The 26780-nt window shown below is 33.4% G+C and overlaps 1 protein-coding gene and 1 long non-coding RNA gene across 13 annotated transcripts in view; one reads left to right on the forward strand and one right to left on the reverse strand.

The window, feature by feature from the left end:
• The window catches only part of LOC124951706 (RNA-binding protein Musashi homolog Rbp6), a 596819-nt gene that overhangs the window by 38125 nt on the left and 531914 nt on the right, over window positions 1-26780 (forward strand). The window lies entirely within an intron of this gene.
• LOC124951837 lies at window positions 9177-12899 on the reverse strand. Its single transcript, XR_007101731.1, has 2 exons — window positions 11437-12899; window positions 9177-11335 (listed from the first exon to the last, which is right to left on the reverse strand). It is a non-coding gene; the product is annotated as an uncharacterized LOC124951837 (long non-coding RNA).

A 26780-nucleotide genomic window follows, 5' to 3' on the forward strand; every position in this document is an offset into this window, starting at 1 on the left:
AATGTAAACGATTTACACATAATTCAGTGGAAAACGAGATAATGTTAGATTGGGACATTTGTTAAAAAGGTATGAACATATATTCTCAAAAGCTCGAAAAAGCCATTAAATCGTGAAAGCTCGATGAATATCTTCCGATGGCAGGAAGATCGACGAAGAGGAGTATTTACGTTGAGATAGTTTTAAGTAGAAGTTGGTTGGCTATGCAACGTCTGGTAGGGAGTTGCAGATCGATCGAATTCCATTGTAACCGAAGGTGCTCGTAGACAGTTGGTAAATTTAAAGGACTATCTGGTAACCTTTGCGAACCATACACCCGTGAGGAGAATAGCTACTCTACACTCGCCGAATTGAAAGTTACATAATTGATTTATTTACCTATCAAGCCTGCAAGCGATGCCAGATGCTACAAAGTATTGTGTTAAAATTATTTTCGCAATGATAGATCGGGGACAACTTGATCCAGATGTAAGATTATCTATTTTAACAAACGAAGTCAGCAAACGATAATCACAGGAAGGTTGAAATACAGGGGTTCATAAGTTCTCTCAGTTTTTTGCCAATTAAACCAAATAAATGAATGAAACGAGGAACTATATAAATTCTTAGAATGATTCGGAAGAAAAATACTGTACAATCTTCGATCGTTTCTTCAAACTATTAATGAAGTATAAAATGGTTAAATTGATTTGTTCTGAAGTACGTCAAGTACGTGCAAATGGATAAACCAGAACGTTGTCTTTAAAAAGTATGATTCCTTAAAATCGAGGTAGAAATATTATCTTGAAAGATGAATTTAATGTTCACGTTTAATGGGCACTTTCATCCTTCTCTCTTTGCTCTATTTAAAATCTGCTCAGTTTCAATGGTACCGTTATTTACCCCACGATATTTGTGATAAAATCATAACATCGTTCCGTAACATCGTAAGTAGCGATTTAATTTAACGTAAACTCTTATTCTCTCGCTACAATAACATCGTACTTGTTAGAACGAAGAGAGGAAGGAGAGAGAGAGAGAGAGAAAGAGAAACAGACAGACAGATCGTATATGATCTCTTGGTCCATCCGGACGTTTTCTCCGAATTCACTACCCCCTTGAGTATCATTCGTAGTCAGACTACGTGGTCAGTCTTCGGTCCATTTCGCCAATGGAAACGACTGACAGCGTGACTAACGTTTAATTGGCGAGCGGGTATTTGCATTCTGTCTTCTGTTTTCGTAGTTTTCCTTTTCCCCTCTCCATTCTCGTGTCCTTTTTCTCTTTTTCCCTCTTTCTCTTTACACACTTTCACCCTTGCCACGCCGATAAAAATTCAAAACAGTTCATTGTATTCAAATTTCGTCGTCGTTCCGATACCGAGCAGCCTGTGTTTTGGTATAACGATCGGAACGTTCGCAATATAAAAGTTGACCGAAAGGGAAATAGGGGAGAGAGAGAGAGAGAGAAGAAGAGAAGGTGAGTTCGAAATGATCCCGAAGAGAATTCGAATCGAGTTAACTGGCCGTTCGTCGCGTAGTATGCAAGACCGTTCGATAGGACGAATCCTCGTCATTTTCACGCTCCGTCCTCTCGACGGAGATCAATGATCATCCTCTCGATAGTTCTCGTGGCTGCGATTTTCAATGAACGTTTGTATATACAGTTCCTCTTTCTATATCTCGACGAGAATAAATTGCTCTAGCAATTTCGTTGTCATATACACGAATGGAGCAACGACGATCGGTTCAATAATCATTTCATCGATTGCAATAACTAGATCGAAGATCAACTCGATATTTTTTTTTCTTCTTTCTGAAAAAAGTACGATAAAAATAATCAAAAAAAGGGAAAGGGAAATACGCGGAGAAATAAGAGAAACAAATGGCTTTCGAATTTCCAATGATTATTTCACGGGCCGGTATTCGATTTCGTTAAGCTTTCGAGTATTTAAGGATGACGGTCTGACAGTCGGTAAAGAGAGGAAAGGAAAGAGAGCTTCCTTGCTTGAGAGGATGCCTAAGGGAGAAGGAACAGTTCTCGAGAAAGCGAAGGTGGACAAGGTTTAGGCACGGTCGTCGTTTACGCTAGAACGATAGTGTGGCCGCGTTGGTTTGAGTTCGACGAGTGAAACAGAAATAGGCTACGAGAGAGAGAGAGAGAGAGAGAGAGAGAGAGAGAGAGAGAGAGAGAGAGAGAGGGAGGGAGGGAGAGAGAGAGAGAGAGAGTGAGTGTGAGAGAGAGAGAGAGAGAGAGAGAGAGAGAGAGAGAGAGAGAGAGAGAGAGAGAGTGAGAGTGAGAGGGAGAGAGAGAGGGAGAGAGAGGGTTGGACGGGTTGGGTTCGCCGGCTTACCGCTATTGATTTTTCCCGCCAGACTCGTGGCTTCCTCGTTGCACCTTTGCTTCTCTCTCTCTCGTTCTCTTTGACATGAACGCGCGCGCGCCTGTCCTGCCTCTGTCCCTTGCTCTCCGGTCGCCTCTCGCGGTCTTCCTTGTTCGTTCTCTCCCATTTTCCACCCCTCATTCATTCTCTCTTCAACACACTCACATCCGGAAATAGCTTCTCTCTTTCTATCTCTTCCCTCTCTAACTACTCTGGACCTTCGATGCTCTCGTTAGTTGTGTGTAAGTGTTGCGTATTCACGTTCAAACGCACGTGCACGTACATGTACTTTCATACATTCTTTCATTCACTCTCACAAAATTGGATATGTATGCGTACTTACATGCATAATGATGTATGTACACAAACGCAGCATTTTTTCAGTAGTAGTGTGCACACGTGCACGAGTGGCAGCATTCTCGGTAGAGAGAGAGAGGGTGTAACGACGAGAAGCTGACGATGCTGATTCTCTCGCCTCGCTGAGGTACAGCCGGATCTCTCGAGATCTTGTCTTCTTCTTCTTTCTCTTCTTCTTCTTCTTCTTTTTTTTCTACAGAAAAAAAGATCTCCGAACTCGATTCTTTTATGCTCGATTGTCGGTTGCGAGAAACAATGGTCACGTCACGTTTATCGAGGTTATCTGAGAATATTAATCTTCTTCGAAAGGATATCTTTAACTGGTTTTACTGGTATCCAACGTATCTGCATTTCTCGGTAAGAATATTTAGTTTATAGGGGATACAGTTTCGTGCAAACCTGTCTGTTATTGATCGATTCGGAAGCGAAACGAGAAAAGTAAAATTCGAAGCGACGCGGAAGTTTCACCGTTTCGAAAAGACGGGAAATTCCTTCGGGCGAAGTCAGCAGCCACTGCGCAAACCGATATTAACGCTCGATTGTAACATTATCGGAGAGTTTGCCACCTTCAACCTATCTGTCGGTTAATCGAATCCAGTCTAGACCGTTTATCGGCTTCTTTAGTCTTCTTCCTCGAATGCCTTGAAGAGAAGCTCACTCTTTCACGATTTGTTATCTTCCAGTCGAAATGACAGATTTCGGAATGCCTTTTGACGTGATATTCGCATAAAAATGGATAAATGCATATAAAGCGGACATCGTAAGCTTTCAGAGAATTAAGTTTTTTTTTTTCACGTCGAGCTATGTGTTGACTCTGAGTGACTCGCAAAGATAAGCTTCGTTCGCTAATGAAAAGCTTTCATTGACATTTCATTTATGAGATAAACGATTATAGTTAAGAAATACAAAATGAGACAAAAATTTGGGCTTTACAGAATTTTTAACGTCTTTTTTTACATGCTTCATTAACAATTAATTATCCAAGTATTTCTCTTTTCGTTCATTTCCAATAATTTTTGCAATGATTCCCTTTTATCTCGCGAGATAAAGATAGATATTTCGTATCTCGAAAACGAGGTCACAGCTTCCAATACTTTTTGTTTAAAAATTAACGTTTAATATCAGGCATAGTAACAAACGTTCGTGTGCTGTCGGATGGCTTTCTACAAAATTTATTTCGTTTTTATAGGTCAGCTTGTACGAAAGTAATCAAAGCAATTTTAAAAAAGTTTATCTTAACGATCAAGTGTCGTTTATTGATAATATTAATCCGCGTTTTCTATATTTTAATTCAATTTCAAATTTATATTGTTATAATTGATGCTTCTCGTCAATATTGAAATTGTTATAAGTAGTAACAATATAATCAATAATATATATATATATATATATATATATATATATATATGTACTAAGCATAATAGTTTTTGTAATGTTTTGTTCACAGAAGCGAGAATTTTGTTTTTTTGTACATATCTTTATAATCGTCTTCGCTTTTTGTTTCTTGTCCGCTTAGCGTTAATTAGATTAGCGATTTAATAGCCGAGAGAAAAGAATGTTTATCCTTATTTTTTCATCTCCCCAAACAACACTCACGTCTAACATAATGGTAACGCTGTACGTCATTCTAAGTTGTTTGCACTCTGCTAAATGAAAGAGATCTTCCAGCAGTTTACTGAAAGTAAATACACGGGGGATGACTTAATTCAGTATACAGACATCATTAACAATAGAACCTGCTAAGAAATGCAATGGACTCAAAAGAAAGTGAGTCTGTGATTTCTTTTCTGATTTTTTTCAAGCTGAGACGAATGTAAAGAGAGAAAGACGTTTGCAAAAATCAAACGTATTGAAATGATATACTTTTTAACGATGTAATGTTGTATGATTCGTTATGAAGTAAAAAAAAGAGGTGACATTAAGAATTAATCATACGGATGAAATAGAAGCAATAAGTCAGTAAAAGAGAGAGAAAAAGAGAGAAAGATACAAGCGAGTAAAATTCAAAGAAAACTCATGATCGTGTATGTACAGAGCGACTATTTAATATCACCCCCTCTTTTTCTCTCTCCTATCATGCATTCGGGAAATATTAGAGGCAGACGGTTTTTTCAGAGTGAAAGCAGAGGAAGAGGAAGGAGGAAGGAAAGAGCGAATGAAAGTAGAGTGTGTCATCTCTGCTTCGACCGAATCGTTATGAGTGGTATAGGTATAAACAAGCAATTCGATCGGACACGATGCCGATATATGGTGCGATATTGCTAGAGGATAGAGCAAAAAATAGAGGCAAATAGATAGAGATATAGAGAATGAAGAGAGTATCGATATCGAATTTATCCCTCGTCCTCCATTTTTTCTTTTTTCTTTATCCGTCCACTTTCTGCTTTTGCTACACCCTCACCTTCACCTCTTATTGCTTCGGAATTCCGAGAGCACCTCAGAAAGAGAGAGAGAGAGAGAGAGAGAGAGAGAAAGAGAGAGAGGGGGACAGGGTCAATGATCTCTCTAGGGATTTTCAGAGTTCCGACGAGTCGAAGCACCGTCGGGACTCGTCACGACTCAATTCGCTGCCGCGATGAAAAAAAAACAGGAAAGAGAGAGAGAGAGAGAGAGAGAGAGAGAAAGAGAGAGAGAGTATCTTCTCATGACGGCCAAAGGTGCTCGACTTCCACCTATTTCGATCTACATCGTGCTTTGTTGTTTTCTTTCACGCTTCAACTCTTTTTCTGTTACAGGGTGTACGATTTTGAGAACATATTCTGCTGATTGCGACGGTAGATCTCTTGTGAATTTAAGTTTTTTGAAACAGAAACATTTAGAATGACTTTTTAGAACATGATTTTTACAATTTAACATACAATTTCTGCACGAAGAGAAATACAAAAATATGAAAGTATCATTTTAACATTTATATTCCTAATGAATTAATGTAATTATTTTGGCAATTGACGTTTAACTATTGATACTCGTTGCTTTGACGAACGATCAGAGTTTTTTCAAAATTTACGAACTTTACTGGCGAATAATCGTTTGGGCTAATCGTCCGCAATAAATCAATCGAGGTTACTGGTACATGCGCTGAGAGAATCAACGAAAAAGAAAAAGAAAAGAAAATAAAAGAAAGTTGTTCTTATAACAAACTTTATTAGCTTTGCGCATTACGTTTGACGATTTTTTTTCTTTTTTTTTTTTAGTAAATTGTCAGGACATAAGCCGAGTCGAGTGAACGAGTTCAGGGAGTGTGCTCTTTTTATTTACGTCATTTTTCTTCACGTATAAATACGAAGAAACTGCTCGCGTTTCTGTAGAAACGTTCGCATCTATGTGTTTTCTCAGTATATTGTATATTATAAGTACACACGGCCACGTAGAATAGGTAACGGCGCATATTGTCGCAGAATGGCACGTATAAGTTAAACACCGAAGTTTTTCCTTCTTTTTTTTTTCCCTCTTTGAGCGCTTGCACTATTCTTTTACGAGCCGCTTGTCCTCTTTTACGTACGTGCGTGTGTTCCTAACGCTTCTTGACGCAGCCGGCAATCCCTAACTTTGTATACGTTTCTGTGAAAGGTCTATATATCTGCTATGCTACGTTGTATGTTAGTCGGTAGAGACTGAAAACTTGTAGTATAATTTCTCCCTTACGAAGACTACGACTTATGAGAATACCAGCATCCCCAATTACTTCGTTAAGTGGTGGTTTTTCTTTTTTTTTTTGCAGTTTTATATTCTTCTGTCGGTAGTTTTAGTTAAATCTCTTTGCTTGGTTCATTTTTCGAATCCGAGTTTGTCGTTCCCTTTCTTCCTCTTCTTTCCTGTCTTTCTTTTCTACATTATTCCATGGTATCGAGGTTGCTAGCGAATTTTAACTAACCACTACGATGCATACATAAAAATTGCAAATGGCACAGCTCGCACGCTATTAATTTACTTTTGAATGATACAAATTTATAGTGTCGTGAAAGAAAGCAAAAAGAAAAGGTGATTATGATAAACATATCAATTAAGCCTTGAAAACTGATAAATATCATTTTATCTTTATTCTTCATTTTCTTTTTACTCATCCGATGATAATAATAATATACGATCGAATAGTCAAGATCAATTTTTGAAGTCCTTTTAATCATTAAAATCAATGAGATGATGATCAAGCGCACTTAAGTCGATGAATCCGAGGACATACGATTCTGAAGGTCCCTTTGACCCCTTTGCTCTAAGTCACGATTATCGATCTATCATGATGTACCCTTTGGGAACCGAAGGCTGTAATTATAGAGCGACAATCGTCCAAGCAACAAACGCCCTACGAAGGTTTATTCAATTTGCTCTGCAAGTGTAGGTATACGTTACGGCGCAATCCAATTAACAGTTCGATTAAATAAACCGATAATTACCTGAAAATGGAATATATTTGCTGTACACTCTGATAAATTTCGCTTCCTCATATTAATATTCATTATCAGGATACCACATTTCGTTCTCGTTATGAATCTGATGACTCGAAATAATAACAAATCTCGAGAATGTAAATCGAATATGAATGCACTCGAACGTTACCGACATAACGTAACGCAAGGATTATTGAACAAAAAAAAAAAAAAGGAAAAAAGAAAAAATAAAATCGGAGGCAAAAATGGAAGAAAAAGAAAGAGGGAATAGACTCAATCGCTTTAGTCATGCATAAAATAACACATTCGCTATTCTATTTTCGATCGTATTCATCGAAGAGAACTTTTTCGATTCGATATCCATAGTTCTTTTGTTTTTTATTTTTTTTTTGTTTTTTCCTCTTTTTAACACGAGCAAATAATTAATAATCTTTTAATAACATAACTTCCTCTTTCTCCTCTCTTTTTTTTTTTTTTTATATATCTTCGTGCTAATCTCGTAAGCCGAGGATTATTTCGAAATATCGGTTGTCGAAGGAGGCATTATCTCTTGCACGAATAGGAAAAGCGAGTGATTCCGAAAGGCAGGTGAAGCGGAAAAAGAATTTTAATAGGTACCGTAATCAAACTCAAACAAGTTCCGGTCTTGTTCTAACTTTACTAACCTCAGCAAGCCGTTTGCTCGCGGATGAACGCGCATTAACGCTGAATATGCGCGTAGCTCGAAGAAATAATACGTGACGGAAAGTCAAGAGTCATTTATGGCCGTGGAGTTGGTGGAAAGGACACGGAGGAGGTGGATAAAAGAGGTGGCATGGTGTTTGGCTCTTCAGTTATATGTTCGCCCACACTTGTTCATTTGTTCGCCGGCAGTTCGATTCAACAACTATGACACCACAGCCCACCCAGTTCGTATCATATATAACTATACATATACACATACATGCTTTTGTATATTCATATGTGGGCCATGCGTGTTTCTTCTTTCCTCATTGAAGTGTTCGCGAATGAGTCATAATAAATGATGTTCGATGACGATTTATCATGTTTCTCTTCACTCGTTTCAGGTGGATGCCTCATGAAACGTCTTGCGATGTTTATTTATTTATTTTTTTTATACTAAAATATCAGTTAATTCGTCTCTTTACTTTCGATGAATTATATACTAATTTTCTTACATTTAATATTAAATGTAAAAAATATTTTCATTTCCCTTTAAATTAACATTAAATTAACAGAGAAGTTGTTCTTTATCTAGTCATAAGTGAACGAATGTAAACAACGATTCATTTTATTTTTTACTTATACATAATCACGAAGTTAGTATGCAACTTTTTCGAGACGATAAGTATTCTGTCGATTATTTTGACTTCGTTACATCGCGTGTGACTTACTCTGTTTCAATAGTTGAGAAATATAGGTCGACTCACACATTTCAGTTCATCGACCATAGTGATTAGAACATTATTGTACATAATTTAAATATATACATTCACACATCTCCATTCAATTTCAGTTTAGTCACTGATTCGTTGTATTTTCTCTGATCGTCTAAGATTGTTGTCAAGGATTTTTTAAACTGACTCCAGATTCTGATAATTTATTTATTTTTTTTTACTTCCACAGCAGTAAAACCATGTCGTAAATCCATAAAAATATTTTTGATATATATGGATCAATGTTTTCTAAACTATGTTCCGCAGAACATTTGTGTTCTATGTAAAGTCAATAAATGTTTCGTTAAAGATTATAAAAATTAATATTGTTTTATCATTTTCATATGTTTTGTTTCACATAATTAAAATTTTAGAATAAATATTTGTTTTGTTTTCTTAACTCTTATATTTACTTGCTCAATTTATTTATTATTAACATCTATCTACTTTATAAAATAATCAAAATATTTCGTTAAAATTCGTGAAGAATTATAAAATGTTCGATTATAGGAAAACTTTGGGAAATATTGCTGTAGATGATTCAACATGACAAAGATACTTAATTCCGATACTTAACTAGATTTAAAAAGGAAAATTTTAATGTCAAAGATGCATTTAATAAAACACAAGAGCTAACTAATCAAAATCAAATTTTATTTAAATAATTGCTGAAATGTCACTTTTAAAATTACAGATAATATTTGTTTGTGTGAAGCCGATAATGGTAGAAAACTGATGTGTGTGAAAATCCTGAATACTTTGTGTACTTCGAGAGGAAAGTGGGGATAGGCGGAGCGATAGAAAATCTTCTCTTGTCCTTATGCTGTCCCGAGGGCAAACTTCTGAGCTCTGTATAGTACATACTTATGAATGTGGTAGAAGGGGCAAAAACGAAGAGATGAAAAAAGAAATCAAATGAAAATCCCGATTTCGTTCCAAGGCGAACTGTCTAGCGAGTAAGGACAACGGAAAAGAATAGGAAGATGGTCGAAACGCAATTTAGGCGGGCGCAGATATAGATGTCAAGATGTTTACTACTAGTTGGACTCGATCCAAGTTTAGCTCACTTACTAAGATTTCCATACGTGACTATCTCTCTTCTCTCTCTTTCTCCCTCTTCCTCTCTCTCTCTCTCTCTCTCTCTCTCTCTCTCTCTCTCTCTCCTTACCTTTTTCTTTCTTTGATTCGTATTCTCCAACTACAGAAACAGCAACTCGCGAAGTGTCGTGAGATTTAAGATTCGAAGTTCGTTATTTCGCTGGATATTTGAGAAAACAGAGAGAGAGAGAGAGAGAGAGAGAGAAGCGTTAATAATGCTTCTAGTTACATGATAAGATCGAAATGTCCGCATTTTCTCGTTAGTATATTCTACGAAACTTTCCTTACGGATATCTAAGAAGTCAAGAATACAGTGTTCGATTGTACAGCATTCTATATGATAAATTGGGGAACTCCGTTATGATTCTCGAGTGTTTCGAGTGTGATTCGAAGAAACAACGTGAGTCCTCCGGTCGAGGGTCTTCAGAGATCTGGATCCTTTCAGTCGAGAGGAACGAGAAGAACGAAAGGAAGAGAAGTTTCTCCTCTTTTTGCTCGATTTTACCTTCGATGTCTCTTTTTCTTCTTTCTCTCCTCTTTTTCTTCGATTCCTCCATCTCCAATTTCTCTACAGATTCTCCATCCACTAACGACAACGGTAGGTGCATCAACAAATTCTCTGGAAGAAATCTCGCCTCTCTTACACGGCAAACAAATATATACCCGACTATGAATCACAGCGACATTATCGTGCTTCCAAGGGAACGATTTTTGCCCTATTTGACTTTGATTACAAGCCGTCTCGTGTTACGCGGCAGTCGGTTAGCCGGTTTAGTTTAACCGGAATAAAATCATTGGCAGAAATCTACAAACTTTGGTGAACAATTTCGTGACTTTGTACGCGCTCGAGAATTCAACGGGTCTCTCTTTCACTTTCTTTGCGAACTTTGCCATCTCGTTTTGTCACTTCCTTCTTCCAATCCATTGGCTCTCATTTGCTATCGTTCGATCGCTACTATGGAAAACATCTTTTCAGCTACATCCTCAGCTTTTCTTTATTATCGAGTAAATATCGATTTCAATGGATAATCCTCTACTTTGAAATGTTTTTATGGAACGATAACGAGCTACTTCGTGTTTCTTCGAAGTTTCTGTCGTTTTGAATGAACGATCTTTTCTCTTTTTTTTTTTGTTTCTCTCTCTCTCTCTCTCTCTCTCTCTCTCTCTCTTTCTCTCTTTCTTTCTCTCCCTTTCTCTCTCTTTCCTCTTCTTATCAAACGAAACGAAAAAAAAATTTGCCAGCAAAGTAGCGAGTCTCGGTCCGTTATCCACGAAATAAGGAATCCAACTACGAGCACGAATGGTCTTTCCCACAATTCGCTCGGGCATTATCGTGCACTTCTCTTGGAGTTTCGCGAAACGCGTTTCATGTGCCTGTATATATTAGCAGAAAAAAGAAAACAAAAATAATTCCGGTATCATGGTCGTACTGCGTATTGTGTATTATCTGATCACTCGTAACGGTTACGATCCAGTGTGAATTCAAATGCGTTATTTCGTTTTCCGTTCGTAGATAAATGCAATTATTGTCTGCGTTTTGTCTTTCAAGTAGTTTCTTCAACATATAACAGAATAATTATTTCTCCTTGTCATGACTTTCGCTTTCATACTTATGAAATCGAGGTCGACGTTAAATCATTTGAATAATCTAATTTGAACGCACTAGATTTCCAGAATAGGATCAAGTTTAATATCTAAAATAGTTTTTATTTATAGAACATATTCTTTTGATAAATAGTATTCTCCAGGATGAATAATTAAAGATAAATTTTTGGCTATAGAGCTCTGTGATTACCTTAAATATATTCATTTTTAAGGAATAACAATTCCTTATGTTCACTATACTTTAAATAGCTTTTAAAATTTCTTATTTCGCCGGCTTATTCACCTTAGCAATATATTAACATTATTCAACTATTAAATAGATGGATAAATAAATAAAGTAAATCAAGTTTGAAATAGTATATTGTATAATTTTTTTATTAATACAATATACACACAATAATAAAATTTAAGTTAAAAATGTTTATATTAACAAGATATACTTATCAATTTTTTTTTTTTATAATAGCAATATACATACAATAAATCAAATTTCAAATGCAATGTATCAAAAGTGAATAAATTCGTATCAAAATAAATACTCAGCTACTATATCTACTCTTCTTTTCCAGTATAAGTGCTTATATAAGATTCGGACTTATCTGGTTTTACACTTGATCTCGTGTTTAGCAATTTCTTATGGATACCAAGCGTTCTATCCGGATAGATAGTTGAACGTGCGACCTTCGAAATGTACTCCGTTTTCTTCGCGCGGTATTGTTATCACTGAGGAAGGAGATATAATTTTCATGACATATCTTATAATGTCTCCGTTTTCGCTCGCTTGCGCAATGCAGCTTCAGTTACCAAACCGCGTTACATAAAACATCAACATCGGTTTATTGTTTCTAGCACGGTCGATCGTTCAAGCACTCCAGTTGCATACTGACGATTCGTCGTGTAACGTACGGAAGAAACGAAACTTTGTAACAAAGACAGTACTCGGCTCATGGAAGACTAATGATATTCAGCTTCCTTTCTTCATCAAACTACATATTACTTCTCGCAGACACGTTATCGGTCAGTGCTTCTCATTTGCTATGTTTTATCGTATGAAATATACGCAAAAATAAAACGAACAAACACATTGATTTCGCTTTTCCGAGATCATTTCTCCAGCTTTATCTGTCTCTCTCTCTCTCTCTCTCTCTCTCTCTCTCTCTCTCTTTCTCTCTTTCTCTCTTGGATTTCAAAGAGGGGAATCACTGTCGCGAATGGCGTACGCTCGTAAAGAAGGAAGCGATCTCGTGCATATGACGCATCGGGTAACTTTATAGGATTATATAAGCGGCGATAAACACACTAACGCGATTCAAAGTCTTCCTGTCTTTCCAATCTCATCGCTTTCTCTTCTCTTCTCTCCCCCTCTCTCTCTCTCTCTCTCTCTCTTTCTCTGTCTGTCTCTTTTTCTCGTTAAAATTTTTATTCTTTACATTGCACGGAAGTAAACTGCAAAGAATTATTTTACCGAGTTGTACGTAGAAAAGCAATATCGTTTCGCAACATACTTCTTCTTTTTGTACCGCGTCTTCTTACCTCCAACGCGGATAACTAATACGTTTTACTCGAAGGTAGTGGTTACGACAATATGTAGATAACACAAACTCGAGCCAAGCCTTTTTCGCCGAGCTCATCTTCGTCGAGTACGTATATAGGGGAGTGTATACGTGTACGTATGTGAGAAAGGGAATGACAATCTTTTACCTCCACTATACTTTACGTAGATTTTATAATTGAAACAAATAAATGGATAAATAAATAAAGCAGATCAAATTTGAAATTGTGTATTGTGTACATTTTTTTATTAATACAATACCTATTGTTTTAGTGTTAGTTCCTCTAATATTTTTTAGTTTCAAACACATTTTATAAGTTATAATACAGTATATTTATCTATACTGATTGATATTTTCTTTTTAAGTTGTTTATTCAATGGCATGAAAATATACATAGATATGTTAAAAAAATAAAAAACTACAATAAACAATAGTATTTTTTTTTCAAAAAAGTGAAACTGGTTAAAAGAGAAAGTTAATTGTTCGCAGTTTTACCTTATATAGCTTACCACGTATGAATTTCTCTTATAAACTAAAACGTAATTATTGTTACGAGTATACAATCATAGACTCTATAGCCCGCTTAACGAGACGAATCAGGAGACGTAAACAAAACAGTTGCGTGCTAAGAGCGTGATAGATGCATGGGACTCCAGCTATTGGCTGGTGAACAATAGTCAATTGTTGAATTTAGAAGAGGGTATACATAGGTCATTGTTAGGATTTGCTTTGACTTCCATTACGAAGAATATTTCAGTATTTGATGATTTTGAATATTTTCCTGACTTCGATTACGTGGATTTGTTTCTGTCTTCTGATTCGTCTTATTAAATGGACTATATATATTTAATATTTTTTGCTCTAAACAAAAATTACGAGAAAACCGAAATTTTCCTATCTTGTAATCTTACATTCAAAAAGCTTTACAGCACACCTATTTATATATCTTAAGAATTAAGATATTTACTATACATTTAAAATCTATAATATATGTATATACAATATTTACAGCATATACTGTAAACTGTCTTTGCTTTATATCCTGTAGGTTATACATTAAGCTATTAGTTTTTCTTCCATGAATTTATCTATGATATGTTTATCTATAGGATTTCAGTTTAAGATCTTGGTTTTGGCTTGAGTTATGTATATATATATATATATATATAGAATTTCTTGAAGTAATAGTATCTATGATAATATGATAAATGAGTGGAATTTTTGATTCATCGTCTTGAATAAATCCTTTATTATCTACGTATATAAATGCTTTCGACAATACATATCTTGATTGGCAAATTAGTATAAATTGATCCAATATTAGTTCATTTTCTTGAATTTTTACAGTTTGATTTCTAATGAATTTTATTAAAAATACTGAATATATTGAGAAGGTTATAAATCCGTATTTAATACTTGTATATTTCTCACAATTAGAACTTTCCTATCTGGATTTTCCTAAACATGCTTTAAACCTTAGAGTCTAAGACATTAGAATAATTTTAATAACATGACGAAGGCTTTGTTAACTTTTTATTATTAAATTCTTATTGAATTTTAATATGGTCTTTGACATGATCTATGTCATCAATATTTATACGTATGTTTTTATGCAGAATTTGTTTCTAAATTTTATTGTCATCTATGCAAAAACTTTTATAGTTATTTTTTATATTTCTACTTGCGAATTGGCCTCACTATTTTGAAGGCTATTATAGTACGTGAGTGCATTCGACTAACGAGAAGTGTGCATATACGCACCTGAGTGAGTCATCCCTTGACGATGCTGCAGACTGCGCGCAGTTTATTGTTCTTTCTCAAGAACTACGGTGAGACACTCGAATCGAAGGCTGATGCACTGAAAGAAAAGCATAAGGCAGACAGTTGGCGATAAGTTACGTTTAGGAAAAGACTTATGATGCAGAAGTAATATTACGAATTACTTTATCAACTATTTTTTACGGTAACTCTAAAAATTATAAAATTTTTTAATGATTATCTTAAATATTTTATTTTTGTTAGACAACAGGATTGATCTATAATTGCAAGGATTTAAGGTATTTTTTCCGCTAGTTCTTTTATTTTTACAATTGCTTAGAACGTTTTCTTTTTTTCAGACGGCGAGAAAATGAATATTGTTTAGTAGATTATTAGAAAATATTCAGTAGATTATTATAGAAAAAAAATTGTGCAAAATATTGTATGAAATATTTAGTAGATTATTATAGAAAAAAATTATGTAGTAAATTGATTTCTGTGAAATGTATTTGAATGCTTTCGGATATGGTTAAACCCATAACATTTGTTGTTGAATTTTTTAGTTTTTTTTTTTAAATTTTTTGTTAAATTTTAGATTTTGTAATCTGAACTGATTTGTGAAGTAGTTCTCAATTGATGAGTTTGTTGGAGAGTATTATGAATTCATATGTGCAAACCATATTATTATTTTGACAATCTTCTCTCATGTTTTTGTTTAATTTTTTTGGTAAAAGTTTTTGGTAATCTGTTACTAGATTAATTATTTGTGAAATTCTTATATTATCAATTTAATTGTTAATATTGGGAAAATGCGCATGTATTATATCTAGTTTTCTTTTCGAGTCTAATATTATGAAATTGTTCTTATTATTATTTAATAGCGATGAAGGATCAATATTTGCTTCATTTAGTAATTTTTGTGTGACGATATTATATTTTATTATATATTCATCGTTTCTTTCTTTTTTAATATTTTGTTTATTTGAGGAAACATGTCTTTAGAAGTAGACACTGCTTTTTTGAGTTTTTCTTTTTTTCGGTTTTGGTTAACTGAATTATTGAATTTAATTGTTGTTTGATATTATTGATAACTTTTTAGTCTGTATACTCGGTTAATGTCGATGTTGGCAAATGATTTATTTAATCTATGTAAATACATTAAAATCTTATGTTTTCTTTCTATATGTTAGAATATAATGATATAGAAGAATATAATGATATATATAAATGATTACTAAAAATTAAGTGCGTTTGCTTTGACTATTTAATCACGACGACTAATCTAAATTTTAACGAATATACCATATATATTAATTATATATATCGTTACTTGCAGTTTTTCTAGTTCCCCAAGTAATTTGATTTATACAGCTTGACCAGTTTTGCGATTTTCGACAACCTTATCGAAGTTTTAAATATTTAGAGAGCGATTATGTATTAATTCATAAAATAATATTAGAACATTATAATTCTTAATTGATTTATTATTATGCTATAGATATATGAGTCACTGGTTATCGATAGTTTCTGCTTATAACAACAATAGCCTTATAAAATTTATGACTCTAGTTTTTTTACAATATTCTTGGATCAAATGTCTATCGTTATCAAATATTTTCATGACTTCGCTCTTTATATTAATTTCTTACTTTCGCTCTTAATCAGAATTAATTCATTTTCTTCATACGATCTAGGTTTTATACGATGGTTATCATTAAACTTTTATTCATGAAAAATATGAAAAAAAATATAATATTTATGTTCGAAAAATATGCACAAAAATTATGATATGTTATAGGTATTAACAATATATTATATAATTATTGTGATATATTGTTGTACAAGTTATAAAAAATTCTAAGCATTTTCTCCAAATTCGATAAGTGTTTAACATTCAAAAAAATAATTGTAAAACTCTTAAATATATTCACTTTTTCACACAGATCATATTAGCTGCAATAATCAAATTGAACTGTTTGACTTCAAAACATAAAATGATAAATTAAATATTTGAGATTGCAAAAACATTGTGTAATATGATCAATATCAATACAAATAATTTTTATTGACATTGCATGATTATGATATGAGAGTTTATTTATAAAAGAAAATAATTTATTGAGATAAATATTCCAAATAAACACGATATATGCATATTAACGACAAATAAAATATTCAGTATATTTTTCTATATACTGTTAAACATAAATATACAAATGCATTATGAAAAAAATGCAAAAGAAACAGTATATCTTTAGAGTCATTTTAATTCATAACAAACTTCTTTCCAGGTCTCATTGATTTATTTATTTCCTACAAAAATATACATTTGCATGCATATATGCTATTAATTTACCATAATAAGTTTTTATCTATTCTATCATCTGTCCTGAAGACGCTCGTTCTATCACTAATGGTACGTTTAAATCGGCCATAATGCGAGAGAGACTATTTTCAAAAAATTAATATCTCGTTGCAGATATTATTACAAATTTCTTTGATCATATAATACTTGCTATATTGAGGCTTGTGTATATTTATTTTCACCTTCGGCTGTGATAACTGATCTTGGATGATCTAGATGAATAAAAGTAAAAAGCTTTATTACATTTTTTTAAAAGATGTAAAAATTCTAGCTGCTTAACCGATGGAGTTTTATAATATGTACCTATAAGCAATTTATACATCGATCTATATAATTTATAATAAAATATTTCATATTAGAAAAATAGTATGCCTCCTTTACTGTCGCCAAAGTCTTATCGATTTCAACGTAACATAAATTCTTATGTGTTTTGGCAAGTATTTTGTGACGTATATCTTCAGAAACGTATACCCTCCAACGAGCTTTAGTTACACGATCTTGTAAATTTCTTATGTTCTTTCATTTTCTTCTTCAAGTTCTTGTTCTAACATTCAAAATTTCATTATTAATTCGCTATATAATAGCAATTCAGTCGGTATTAGTTATCTTTAACACAGATAAACCAATGAAGTTTCTATTCGACTCTCAAGGGAATTCTCAACTGAGCACGTAAGCGAATTTTCATTTTCCTTCTGGCGCTCTATAGTATAATTAAATTTACTTAATCATATGAACTAACAACCTATTCGTGGACTCATATTTCTTTGTAATGCAAGCAATTGCACCTGTCCGTTTTAATAATTAAACCAATTAAATAAATGGGAAATCGTTTCAAACGATTGTCAATGTCCTTAATTTATACGAGCGATAGTTTAATTTTTTTTTGGTTGTTTTCTTGTTAAAGTATGAAATTAGGTACAAGCGACCGTCAACGTTTTCTTGCAACGGCACAAAGCCTATTTCTTCCTTACATGCATCTGTGTGTACTTACTTAAGTATGCGCCTTAGAGTTGTAAGTTTTCAATATAGGTTAATTACATAAATGACTTGAAATTTCGGAACGCTTTGTCCTGTGTTTCGTTCCAGTGATGTTTTGCATTCTTTTTTTAACAATTCAGTTAAAAGTCTAACAATGAGGACAAAGTATTTTATGAATTTTCGATAATAGTTAAACCAATAATATTAAGCATGGATTTTGTATACATAGATACTGAGTAATCTCTTATACTGGAAAGTTATTTTTTTCGAAGTTACGATTTCATATACCAGATATTTTATTTTGTAAAAAGTAATACTTGTTTAATTATTTTAATGCCAAATTTTTCGCTCACAATGAGTTAAAAATCTCTCTATATTTATCTATTCCTTCTTGAATAATTTTGATAGGATATCATTTTTGATGATATCGTTCAGATATACCATTATAGTAGTGTACCGCAGATTGCCTATAACTACATTAATTAGTCGTTAAAACATAACAGACACAAACCTCCAATAGCATTCTAGTGAATTGATAATGTTCGTCAGATATGCTAAACGCGGTAATATGCTTAAACTCTTCAACTATCAATATCTGATAGTGCCCACTACCATTTAAATAAAATATAATACTTCATATTTTGCAATTTGTTCAATTGAATTCTCTATCATTGACATAAGGTATTGTAGTTTAACTGTTTTACGATTGATCACTTAATATGCACACTGGTATGTCGCCTGTCTTTTTCTTGATCGTATCATCGGACTTAAGAATGGAGAATCAATCCTTTGACGATGTTGGCTTTCATCATTTGCTGTATTATATCCTGCTGTTGTTGCTATTCGTGATGGGATACTCGATATGGTTGATAATGTACGGGCATTGAATCCATCAGTGTTATATTCATCTCGACTCTATCAGTATGACCTACTTGTCAGAGATTTCGCAATTAAATTTCTATATTCATTAAGAATACAATCGTATCCATCTGTGCTTAGGTTTTTTTTAATTAAAAATCAGTGTAAGGATGCCTCACGATCAAAAGTATAACTTGATTCATTTTTGCTTTGATTCCATTAATAATAAAATTTGCAGTTAACATTCCTACAGATTCAATACATCTGTATCTATAGCTTGTTACCTTTTCAAAGATTTTCTATTTCATCAGCAATATCTTTTACTTTAACATTACGCATGAATTTCCATCAACGTAACAAGTATTTAATATGAATGTCATTAATGTATGTCAATAATCTTTGAAAGATTTAGCTTGTATTTGTCTTGATTTAATACATAGAACTTAATCTGACGTAGTTGCACTTGTTCGCATTACTGCCTTGTTACAGTCTTTCATATAATGACTTACTTGATTGCATTTAAAATATATGTTACTTTTTAGTTTTGCACACTTACTAGATCGGCTCCTTTACAGTTGAATCACATCACTGTTGTACCAGTCCCTTGTAGCTTCTATAGGTTTTATTTTTTTTTATTAGTGTGGTGGCTCACGTAGTTAGTGTTTTTTAGTTGAGTAACAGTTAACTACATAAAAGCTACTTATGGAAGCCTTGAGAGAAGTCTTAAATAGTCTTGGAATTATATATTTTTTAGCCCCTAATTTATCCATTCGATTGTTATTTTGACCGACATAAGTATTTGCTTCTGTGTTTAGCTTCTAATAATACTCTGGCACATGCTCTATCTTTTTACTTTATTCTTGTGTAACTAAACTAAGGACTAAGAATTTTCCTCACATGGGAAGGCCTGCTTGAGTAAGTCTTTCCATTCTACCCATTGATGTTGGCTCCGGGGAAAGCTATCACGCTACCTCCCAATTTGATCTATGTATTATGCTTTGATATTCTACCATAATCAATTTTTTCAATCCATCTCTCAGTCTCGAGATATTCTTTGATCGGATAGAATATCGATAATATTTCATTTGTCTTTAAAATGTCGTGCGATTATAGCGTCTTTTTGTAAATGTAAAATGTGTGTCAATCATACTTATTATCGTTTGATCATATTCGTTTGATTGCTTTATGCTTTCTGTGATGGTGTCTCCTTAGTGTTTATATCTGTATTTTTGCCGTTACTTTTCAATAAATTGCATTTTTGTTGTAAATAAAATTCTTTCAGTTAGCTTCTTATAATTTAATATTATTGATATTAATATTATTAATATCAATTTGTTTTTCTACCGTTAATTTTATGTTGTTTCTTTATGTTATAATGGCCATTAAGGCTTTATGATCACTATCGTACGGAATATTTTTTAGTTCATTGCCTAAAAATTTAAATCTATTGTTTGCTAGGATTAGGTCTATGTATGAGTTTCCTCTTGGAAAGGATGGATATTCTGATCCGCAAGGAGAAAGTTTGTATTCAGCAAATTTACTGTTTGTTTAAAGCTTTACTATATGGGTTATCTTTGCTATTATTTCAGTTTTTGTGTTTCACATTAAAGTTCCCCGAAATAATGTATAAATTTGAAGGTACATTTAAATGTAGTCTTTTAAAGATTTCGTTTATTTCTGTTATTCTTTGTGGTAACATGGTTATTTTGATTCTAATAATTTCAATTATCTTAGCATTACTCATTGAGATTATGTCCCATCCTTCTTCCCCACTTTATTATTATTATTATTATTATTATCATCATCATCATCATCATCATCACTATTATCATTATTATTATCATTTTCATTATCATTTTCATTATTCTTATTATTACTATTATTATTGTTAGTATTACTAATATCATATAACCTTGAGGAGACCCAAAGTCCTATACCCATTTTTCGTCTGTTATGTTCTTTCCCTTTTTATTTTTCTCTCCCACGTACGTTTTCTATATACATTTTTTAAAAACCCATGAGAGATACATTTCGACCTCCAGACCTAACAATACACTCAAAAATTTACACTCGATACTTAAAAATCTTCTCCAACTACTATTTACGAACTCACAATAAAATATACATCTCAACATACTAGTATGTTGTTCATACTAGTTCATTGTATGAACATTAACGTTCTCATGTAACTCCTGAATCCGATACATAACATTATGGTTCTTTACTTAAATTTGAATTGTTTATTTATGATAATTGTGGTTCTTTCCAATTGAGTTGTATTTCTTCTGTCAGACCTAATTATATTATAATTTTCTTGCGTTGCTTTATAAAATTGAATAAAAAAGCTCGTTGTTGATTATTCAGAATATTTTTATGCGTTTAAATTAATTAAATTTTTTTTATCATTTGGTATTGGATTAGCTCTAGTATATATTATGGATATGAGAAAAAGAAAGTATTTATATTTTCAGTATTATTTTCAAATTAATTCTATTATTATTTTAGGGCTACCATTTTCTGTTACTACAGATACTGGCCCCTTTTTCTTTTTTTGATGACATCTTATTTGTACTTTTTGATGCTGCAGTGAAGATATGGAAGAAATTTCATGTTTTTTGTTTTGAGCAGACTTTTCTATTCTTCTTCCAATTATTTTCTTTTTGGTATCCATGTTTGTCAATTCTGCGTATGCTATAAATTTTCATTTCCTCTTCCTTGTTTTTCGTAAAATCTTTTTGTTCTATTTACAGATTGTCAAACTTGTTATGAGCGGACAAACTTATTGCCATGTCTGTTTGCCAATTCTTTTTGCATCGTTTCAATCGTTTGTTGAAGCTTAGTTATGTTTTTTTAATTCAACATTTTTATATCAATGTATTCAACTGTAACACGATGCCGTTTATTTTCGTCATCATTTTTTGAAGATCTGCTTGTCTCTATTATATCTTTGTTCTTTATTTTGTTTCGTTTTTCTTACCGATTCTTAATATCGTTGAATTTAGGGATATTTGATTCTTTAAAAAATATATTATCCTACTGCTTTTCAGTTTCATATAAATTGTTATCAGATAGAATATCGAATTTATTTACCATCGGTTGAGATTTTGCTTCTCCTTTCTGATGATATACAATATTTAATATTCAGGATCATTTTGTTGTCGAACTTTTCATTTTTTTTTTCACTTTTTTTCTTTTATTTCTTTCTCAGTAAAAAACCGGGAACCCTTTGTAAACATTTTGTTTATATGCCGCGATCCGTCGGCTCTGCATACATACATTCATATGTATACCACCGTTTCTCACAGAAGACCTTCAATATTGATTGGCATTACGTTCAGCTTGGCCTTCGTCGTTTGTTCCACAGCGTGTATCGAATGTTAGTGAAAGAATATCTTCCTGTACATTCTCGCAATAACAATTTCTTAGGAAACATTAATTATTTATGCGATATACGAGTATACATAAATATTCTAGCTCGGCCTACATCTTAGCTATTAGAAGTACGAAGAAATATTTACAAATACTTTAATTTTTTCGCAATATCAGATTTAACATTTTTTTTTAGATATTATTGGAAATCTTATGTATTTGGTTTTCCTCTATTCAATTTTAATACTCCTTACATATCCTTTATACAAAATGATCGTCGCATATCGTGATATTTCACTATAAACGGAGTTTCGAAAACATTATTTCACTGCGCCTTAATCGGTTCTGTGGTTTTGTGCTACGATCTGATCTCATCGTGCGTCGTTTACGAGAACGGCTAGCAGTAGGAGCAGAACGGCAACAGCAGCATCAGGAGCCCCTAAGTACGCGCCAGTTCCAGATCGCCGTAAGGTACTTGAACCGCTCGATAGAGGTAATTGCCTCATTACGAAGCGACACAGTGAGCGGGCAAACGAGAGAGAGAGAGGCAGAGAGAGAGAGAGAGAGAGAGAAAGAGAGAGAGAGAGAGATAGAGAGAGAGATGAAAGGAGAGAATAGTAGGTGCGATACGATAATGCGCTGTCAATCAAAGACAATGATTACTGACAACAACAGTAACAACGATAGTTCGAGGAAGTTGATAGTCCGATTATGCATATTCGATGACGTAACAATAGCTAATTGATAATCCTTTCTTTAAAATCCTGCCTTGAATAGGTATGCTAATCAAGCTATGTGACGAGTTCAGGGGAAAAAATTTGATTAATTATCAAATGATTTTTAAATTGGAAAGAGTGAAAAGGGTAATTTGATACTCGTAAAAGGTCGAACGAATTTTCTCGATCAATACGATTTTTTTTATCACGTTTATATCTTGTTTATGATTTTTTTATTTGTCGATTATTTTATTTCATTCATTTATCATAAACTCTTCGAGTGATAATTTTCTTCGATTGTGAATATAAAAAGAGGGAAGCGGAAGCATATTAATTCTGTTTACTATCGTTTCTTTATGTATTTATATTACGTAGTCACGCGTAAGCAAGAAAATGTAATGCAACGCGATATGGTAGGTCAGGATACTTCTGGCTGATAACAGTTTTATCGTGGTTTTGCTGTTTTCATGAGTTACACGTTCCATTAGGAAAGGATTGTCGTAGTGCTGAAGAATTACAGTTTCCTCGTGCTTTCACGATACGAAATACGTATTGTATTTCGAAAGCATGTAGTGTTATGCATCGAAATGCATTTAGAATGCAGCTTGTCCACTATATCTTCATAGGAGTATATATTCATATAGTCTTGTATGATAATGGGATCGTATAATATCAGGTAGCATTAGCGTGGCTTGCATTAATACATATTTTCTGTCGCGAGATCATTATTACAACGTATGCTATTTCGTATGCTTGACATTTTGCATTAAGAAAGCTTAGTTCTTTTATAATTGCCATTGTCAAATTTACGTCTCCTAGACGAAATAATATATACTATCATGTATAAAAGATAATTATTTATTTCGATCTTTGTTAATCATCGGATTACTTTCTACTCGATTACAATATGCAATATTTATCTATGCTAGATTTAACATCGATGAACTGTGTCGCAAAATATTCAAAAAGAAATCGAACAAAGATTGAAAGCAAAGTGTACATATGCGTCTAAATACTGGATGAAGTCGAGTGAAGTCAATCGATGAATTAACTTAATAGCCCGAGTTATGCAAGCATAGTCTAACCCACATACGATGGCACTTGGATGGACGTTGATACTCGCAGCTGTTACGTTCCACGTCCGATTTTCTAGGGATATCGAGTCTAGTTCGTGAATGTTATTCCGCGATACTACTGAGTTTGCCAAGTTTGACAGGAACTACTCTTCCTTTTTTTCGGAGACTGTAACATAGAAATGTTTCGATGTTACAGTGAAATTTGGAAACAACAGAGTTTTAAGTAATATAATAAACGATATTTTTGAAGCCATAAATCAATAAGATTTTTGACGCAAAGAAGTTCTCGTTCTAACGAAATAATCTTTTTTTTTTTTTTAATTTTTCTTTTTTTATCGATTGAATTAAAGTTAAAGATTGGATATCGTACTGAATAAACTATAGGAGAATATCCAAGTATCCGAATTGATCGAATTCGGTCGCAAACTTTGAAGTTAATTACGTTGATCGCACTTGGTACAGAACTTCTACACTCAATTACTAGATATACGATCAGTGTTCATACGTGCTAGAAGCGTTGATTATTTTCTTAAGGTCGTAAGATCAATCTGAGAAAGTATCTATCATTTTCGATATCTTTGTTTCCATCTAAATTGTTCACTTTTCATTTTCTTTCTTTTTCACTTTTCTTTGAATTGAACTTTGATAAAGGTGATAAAGGTATGTTATCGGAAAACCAAATGAACTGTTCATCTTTTCAACTACTGATAATACTTTTTATCCTATTTAATTACGTTTTGATGATAGTAATAAATTTATCATTTATATTGGACTCATTTTATCGTCGAATCGTATTCTCTCATAGAATAGGACATACAGAGTATTTTCCTGTATCAATACTCGTTCGTGTAAACTCCACAGAATATCCTGTAAATCGGTAAATGTAACTGATCAACCGCCCGTGGAAAATACATTCGAGGTACGCTCGAACGATCATCATTTTGATCGTCGATAAAATCTTTCAGCGTTTATTCGACGTTCGAAAGTGAATCGAACCAATGGTGATACATTTTATCTATCCCTGTACGAACAATTAAACGGAATCACTTTTTTGTCGTGCTCTACTAGCCGTATCAGCTCTTTTTCTTGTAAAAAAAAGAAGCAAATATCCAAGCCTACCGAATACGCTTGAAATTAAGGGTTGGTTAAAATGATGGGAACCTGTTCAAAGAAAGGAAAGAAATGAGAATATTAGTCAAATACTGTCAAGTATAATTAAATACAATTAAAACAGAATTGTAGTACGCTACTCTCAATGATTACGCTCGGGATAAACTGGTAAACCATGTAACGTTATACAGAAAATTGCGAGCTAAACTTCATATTCGCATTTTTGTTCTCTCTCTTTCTGTCTCTCTCTTTCTGTCTCTCTCTCTCTACCTCTCTCTCTCTCTCTCTCTTTCTCTTTCTATCTCTTTATCTATCTTTCCCTTTCTCTGTTTCTCTTTCTCATTTGCTCTCTTTTTTTTCTATTTTCCTTTTGTCTGCATTTGCAAAACGCAAAAATATCTGACTGTTTAATTGCTTCGAAATGGCTTTAATTATTGTAACATTATGAAAACTCCGACTATGAGATTTACAAAAATATTGTATCGTATTCATAATATTTACAGGTAAAACAATACAGCGATGCATTCATACGTTAACAGAATAATTTCAGGATAAGAAAAATTTTAGGGTTAAAAATTTTTCGATTCCAGGTTCATTTAAGTTGACCTATTTTTTCTATTCGTTCCACCGTACATTTCTATAATTCTTGATCGATGCACGATTCACGTTGGATGATCGAGCGTGATTTTAGATTGGCTCTGACGAAGCACGAGCAGATACACGAACACACACACACACACACACACAGACACACATGTATGTATGTACACGTATGTTTCGTGTATAAGAGTGAGAGAGCAGCCCGGTGTAATGACGATCGTTTCTTGCTCGAGGTAGTATCGATCCCCAAGTACGTATCAATTTCCTTCCAGGAAGCGTATTGGTCGCAAGCATGTCAGCAACTCCTTCGATATTTCACTGAGACGAAGAAAATACTGGTTTTGTGCGTTTCCACCTTACCGCCGTTAGCACATTCACCGTCGGCTACGCCTTTCAGTCGCTTCCTCGAGAACGCGTTGATTCGTAAAACGATTCTTCCTTCATTCTCTTTCTCTCTCTCTCTTTCTCTCTTTCTCTCTTTCTCTCTCTCTCTCTCTCTCTCACTTTCTATTTCCTTCCGAAAAAATATTAAAGGTGATTTCTACGTACTACGAAGCGAGAGAAGACGAAGATGAAATTTCGCGGTAACGGCTAAACGCTTCGTTCATCGTCGATATCTTAAAATGTTAAAAGAATAAAGTTCGAACTGTCTGCTTCTTTCCATCCCTTTTTCTTTTTCTCTCTCTCGTTCCTTCAAATTTATTTTATCGCCTGGTAAGTAAGGGAAAAGTATTATAGTGGTAATTAAAGCCCCAAGGCAAACTTAATAACGGGAAATTCGTTCTTCTATCGAATGTGCTCGCTCTGTCTTTCTATCTATCTATCTATCTATATGTCTAGATATCTCTATCCTTGTCTTCTCTCCCTTTCTCTTTTACTCTGTTCATTATCCTTTGCAATCTTTTTCTTTTCTCGTGTCTTTTGTTTTTCATGTCGTTGTCTCATCTATTCTCTAATTTTGCTTATCCTCGCTCGCCAGTTTCAATTTCCCTTCTTTCTCGTTTCTTTATACTCTGTTTCGTCTTTTCCCTTTTTGTACAAAGTATTAACAAAGTTTGCTTACTCTTTCTCTTTCTCACTTTTATTTATAGAATATAGAATAGTAACAACTATAGTTGTTACTATTACGCGGATCTTCGGATATCCGAGTC

This window comes from Vespa velutina, chromosome 1 (assembly GCF_912470025.1).
Source record: "Vespa velutina chromosome 1, iVesVel2.1, whole genome shotgun sequence".
NCBI classification, from domain to species: Eukaryota; Metazoa; Arthropoda; class Insecta; order Hymenoptera; family Vespidae; genus Vespa; species Vespa velutina.